The following is a 6,027-nucleotide window of genomic DNA, read 5'->3' as shown; positions in this document are numbered from 1 at the left end:
GGCTTCAGTAGTTGTGGCACATGGGCTTAGTAGCTGTGGCTCGTGGGCTCTAGAGCGCAGGCTCAGTAGCTGTGGCTTAGTTGCTCCGTGGCATGTGGCATGTGGGATCTTCCCAGACCAGGGCTCAAACCCATGTCCCCTGCATTGGCAGGTGGATTCTTAACCACTGCACCACCAGGGAAGTCCCAAGAGCTTTCTTTTTTTAACTGAAGTATAATTGATTTACAATGTTAATTTCAGGTGTACAGCAAAGTGATTCAATTATACCTATATATATATTCTTTTTCTGATTCTTTTCCATTATAGGTTATTACAAAATATTAAATATAGTTCCCTGTGCTATACAGTAGGACCTTATTGTTTATCCATTTTATATACGGTAGTGTGTATCTGTTAATCCGAACTCCTAATTTATCCCTCCCCCACCCCCTTTCCGCTTTGGTAGCCATAAGTTGGTTTTCTATGTCTGTGAGTCTGTTTGTTTTGTAAATAAGTTCACTTGTGCCATGTTTTTAGATTCCACATATAAGCAATATCATGTGATATTTGTCTTTCTCTGACTTACTTCACTCAGTATGATAATCTCTAGGTCCATCCATGTTGCTCCAAGTGGCATTACTTCATTCTTTTTTATGGCTGAGTAATATTCCATTGTCTATATGTACCACACCTTCTTTATCCATTCCTCTGTCAGTGGACATTTAGGTTGCTTCCATGTCGTGGCTATTGTCAATAGTGCTGTTAGCTTTGTGCAGTGGCAGTATCATAGCCAATGAGGTTTATCCGAGGCATGATTACTGCTAATTGTAAATAGCGCTGCCATGAACATTGGAGTGCATGTATATTTTCAAGTTAGAGTTTTCTCTGGATACATGCCCAGGAGTGGGATTGCTGGATCACATGATAACTCTAATTTCAGTTTTTTAAGGAACGTCCATACTGGTCTCCATAGTGGCTGTATCAACTTACATTCCCACCAACAGGGTAGGAGGGTCCCCTTTTCTCCACACCCGCTCCAGCACTGTGGTTTGTAGATTTTTTGATGATGGCCACTCTGACCAGTGTGCGCTGATACCTCATTGTAGTTTTGATTAACAGCAAGAAGGCTGAATGAGCCAGCCTGGATCACGCTTTCCAGGCAGATGGTTGCATCTAAACACATTGTAAGAGCACCCGTTTGCCTCCCTGTGTTAACAGAAACCTACATTCCTGAGATCGTCATTCCCCTCATAACCCTTTAGAGCAAGGGCTGGCAAACATTTTCTGTAAAGAGACAGAAGGTAAATGTTTTCAGTTCGGCAGGTCAGATGGTCTCCGTGGCAACTACTGGACCCTGCTGTTGTAGCACAGGAGCAGCCATATGCAGCATGCGCACGCGCGGGCGAGGCTGCGAGCCAAGGAACCGGCGCTGAGCGGACACGCGCTGCGCTGGATTTGCTCGCCCTCGGTCGCCGACGGCCCCCTCACGGCTGCTTCGTCTCCGACTTGACCCCTCCGTGGCGGGGGCCCCGTCCTCGCCACTCTCTCCCGCCTTTCACTTGTGGCCACTCTGCTGGCTGCCCTCCTTCACCTCGACCTGCTTCCGCTAAGCATCCGTCACTGAGCCCCAGCCCGCCCCCCAGAACACACTAACTCTGGCACTGCTCTGGGCCCCAACTGCTCCTGACCTCTCTCTCTCCAGACCCAGGCCACCTGGGCCGCTTCTAAAGCTTCAGCACCCAGTCGCATGCCAAGGACCCCTCATGCTCCACCAACAGCCCTGACCCTGCCCTTGAACTGCACAGGCTTCTCTCGCCTGCCTACCCGCTCCAGCCACAGGCTGGACAAACAGTTCAAACTCACAGCGCCTGAAACCGAACTCAGTGGCCTCCCCCTGAAACCTGCCGCGTCCCCTTTCCCTCCTCTCATCATCCAAGGCATCACCCTCTTCTGACCACAGCCAGGGCGTCATCCTGGCCCCACTGCCCACCTCCATCCTGGCAACGGCTCCTGTGAAGGATCTGGACCCCAAGCCTCTCTCCATCGGCACTTCACTGCCCTCTGTCACATCTTCTTCCTCTTTCTCCTGAGCTCATTTCCAAGCTTCCTGTTTCTCCCCTGGCAGTGCATCTCTCTTGTATCCTATGGCCATGAAAACGAAATCCAGGGCTTTCCCAGTGGTACAGTGGTTGAGAATCCACCTTCCATTCCAACTCGAACACGGGTTCCAGCCCCGGTCCAGGAAGATCCCACGTGCTGCAGAGCAGCTAAGCCCGTGCACCCCAACTACTGAGTCTGCGCTCTAGAGCCCACGAGCCACAACTACTGAGCCCACGCACCGCAACTACTGAAGCCCGTGCGCCTACAGCCCATGTTCCACAACAAGAGAAGCCACCTCAATGAGAAGCCAGCGCACCACAACAAAGAGGAGCCCCCGCTCGCCACAACTAGAGAAAGCCCACGTGCAGCAATGAAGACCCAACACAGCCAAAAATAAACAAGTAAATAAATAAGGAAGTAGGAAATCCAGGGACTTCCCTGGTGGTCCTGTGGTGGAGAGTCCACCTTACAATGCAGGGGCCGCAGGTTTGATCCCTGGTCAGGAAACTAAGATCCCAAATGCTGTGGGGCAACTAAGCCCACGCACCACAACTACTGAGCTGGCGCGCCTCAACTAGAGAGCCCACGTGCCATAAACTACAGAGCCCACGTGCTCTGCAGCCCGTGTGCCACAACTACAGACCACAATTACAGAGCCCACGCACCCTGGAGCCTGTGAGCCACAAGTAGAGAGAGAAAACCCGCCCACCACAACTAGAGAGAAGCCCACGCGCCACAACGAAAAGATCCCGCATGTCTCAACGAAGATCCCGTGTGCTGCTGCTAAGACCCGCCGCAGCCAAAAATAAATAAATAAAATTTTAAAATAATAAAATAAATCTTAAAAAAAAAAAAAGGAAATCTAAACTCCTCTTCATGGTCTACTCAGTGGTTCCCAATGTGGCCCCATCGCCCACGTGGCCAGACTCATCTCTAGTCCTCCCCTTCCGTGAATCTGCCACCAAACCTTAGAGCTCCTTGAACTGCCTAAATGTGCCACGGTCTTTCATGCCTCTGTGACCTAAAAAAGAGCCACTCCTGATGAGAATCCCTTCCCCTTCCTCTGCCTGGCAAATTCTTAGTCATCCTTCAAGACCCCACTGAAATCGCACCCTCTCTAAAAACTCCCTCCCTAACCATCCCTCCTAAATGATCCCACAGCACTTGATATATAACTTTACTGCAGCCCATAAAAATATATATTGACTGCCCACTAGAGGCCAGGCACTGTAATATGTGCTTTCATACACATACAGCCCCATTTAATCTTCTGGTATAATTAACTCCATCCTTACAGATGAGAAGATGGGGGTCCAGAAATGGCACCCCAAAAGTCAGCCAGCCTAAAGATGTCAAAGTCAGGATGTACCCAATCTGTCTGGTTCCAGAGCCCCACTCCTTGCCCTCCACACCACACCTCTGTATGACATAGCCTTCCACCCAAAGCACCTGGTATTAGAATTACCTGTCCACATCTCTGCCTCTCCCACTAGCCCTTCTCTTCTCTAGAACCTAGCTCAGCACACGACACATGAACCCAAGCTCTAGCTCAGTGACTGTCCGAGAAAAGCATGGCCCAGCCCTCCGAAGGGATTCCCCTCAAAGTGTCCTTATGTACAGCATGTACCTTTCTGTGTCTGTCGGTGTCCCGTGACTTCTCCCTCAGACAGTCGATGGTGTGGAAGTCCTCATACGTCCCCACACCAGGGAATGGCTCGTCAAGGAAATCCATCAGGTTTCCAGAGCCACTCATCGCTCCTGCATTGACCATGCTACTTACACCTGGGAGAGAAAACCTGTCGTTAAAAACGTAAGCAGAACATCTGCACAGACCTGGCAGAACAATCCACATGTGCTAATTTTTTGCACAGGAAGGACATTTCAGCATAGGCACCTCTGCTGTGATGAAAGATACATATAGTCTGTCTTAGTGAGCACAGGCTGCTATAACAAAAATACCACAGACTGGGTGGCTTATCAACAACACACATTTACTTCTCACAGTTCCGGAGGCTGTGAAGTCCAAGATCAAGGCACTTACTTAGAGATTCAGTGTCTGGTGAGAGCCCACTTCCTGTTCACAGATGGCCATCTACTCACTGTGTCCTCATCTGGTGGAGCTCTCTGGGGTCTCTTTTATAAGGGCCCTAATCCCATCCATGAGGACTCAGCTTTCATGACCTCATCACCTCCCAAAGGCCCCTCCTCCCAATGACATCACACTGGGGATTAGGTTTCAACATATGAATTTTGGGGAGACACAAACGTTAATTTCTTTTTTTAAACTCTTTATGTTATATTGGAGTATAGTTGATTAACAATGTTGTGTTGGTTTCAGGTGTACAGCAAAATGATTCAGTTATACATATACATGTATCTTTTTCCAATTCTTTTCCCATTTAGGTTGTTACAGGATATTGAGCAGAGTTCCCTGTGCTACACAGTAGGTCCTTGTTGGTTACCTATTTTATATACAGCAGGTGTACATGTCAATCCCCAACTCCCTAACTATCCCTTTCCTCCACCCTTCCCCTCAGTAACCATAAGTTCATTCTCTAAGTCTGTGAGTCTGTTTCTGACAAATGTTACTTTCTTATTATTTGTGGTAGTTTTGTGCTATAAAGTCACCATGGCCACCGAATTAGTGACTACTAAATCACTGTCCCCAAGAGAAATTACAGGGTTAGGTTCCTTCGAGCCTCTGGCCACAACATTTTCAGCAACCAATCAATATACAACCTTGTTTTGTGTGTTTCTGTTTAAAGACACCTTATCAAATATGTATCGTTGGTTCATCCACTGAACTCATAGCCAAACAGCACTGTTACTCACGCTGCAGGAAGCTTGTCTAACAAACATATTTTCTCCATAAGGCCCAGCACAGCCTTCTAGTGCTTAGAAACACTACAGACACTCCTGCCCTGCATTTCAAGGCCACTGCAAACGGCAAAATTACCAATAAAAAAAGCACAAAAATGCGAAAAATATGGCACTAAAGAGACTGTGAAAAGAACGCTTATTTCTGGTCTGGGCACTGAAACAAGACGGCAGAGCACCAATTTCTCCAACCTCAGCTGGGATCGTGCATTCCTGGCAACTCAAACTTTCTGAGGCTCTGCACGTGCACTGTGCGAATGACTGGGCAAGCGCCCCATGTATTGCTCTGGATGTTACAAATACATTTTAGTGAGCAGGCAAATTCACAAATACGGAACCGCTCATAATGAGGGTCAACTATATCCATTTCTGGAAAACCTCACGTTCTGCAAAAGCAGGGCATCAACATGAGAGGCCTGGGGGAAACAGGGTTGAGGCATACCACTCAAAACCAAATCACTGTAGTCAAACCAGTAACCGGTTCTCCTGGGAGATAAAGCGGACCACTGAGGCAGACAACCTCTGCGGATACTCGAGATGTACAGCAACAGCAGAGTGAAAATGCTAAGACTTAACTCACTGGTGGGAGCCAAGGTGATCCACAGAGGGAGTGGTCCTCTGCACTGGGGGCAGGGGGGATGCCATGGGGATGACAAGGAGGCAGGACAACCTGCCACGTGAGCCATGCTATGGTCTGAACGTGTGTGTCTCCCCACCCAAATTCATACATTGAAAGCCTAACCCCCAAAGGATGGTATTAGAAGGTGGGGTCTTTGGGAGGTGATTGGGTCATAAGGGCAGTACCTTCAAGAATGGGACTAGTGCCCTTATAAAAGAGGCCCCAGGGAGCTCCTCTGCCCCTTCCACCACGTAAGGACACAATAGGAAATCTGTGACTGGAAAAAGAACCATCACCTGACCATGCTGGCACCCTGATCTCAGACTGCCAGCCTCCGGAACTGTGAGGAATAAATGTCTGTTGTTTATAAGCCACCCAGTCTGTGGTATTTTGTTATAGCAGCCTGAACAGACTAAGACAAACCAAGAGCCATACCAGGCTGGCAGCACACT

General features: G+C 48.6%; 1 pseudogene; it reads left to right on the top strand.

Annotated features, from left to right (window-relative positions):
* Window positions 1–743: 743 nt before the first annotated feature.
* On the top strand, window positions 744–866 carry LOC114906855 (annotated as a pseudogene).
* The last annotated feature ends 5,161 nt before the right edge of the window (window positions 867–6,027 follow it).

Source organism: Monodon monoceros, unplaced genomic scaffold, assembly GCF_005190385.1.
Source record: "Monodon monoceros isolate NGI ecotype Baffin Bay Population unplaced genomic scaffold, NGI_Narwhal_1 Contig3611_ctg1, whole genome shotgun sequence".
Taxonomy (NCBI): domain Eukaryota; kingdom Metazoa; phylum Chordata; class Mammalia; order Artiodactyla; family Monodontidae; genus Monodon; species Monodon monoceros.
Note: the sequence above shows the minus strand (reverse complement) of the source record. Positions and strands in the feature narration are given on the sequence as shown.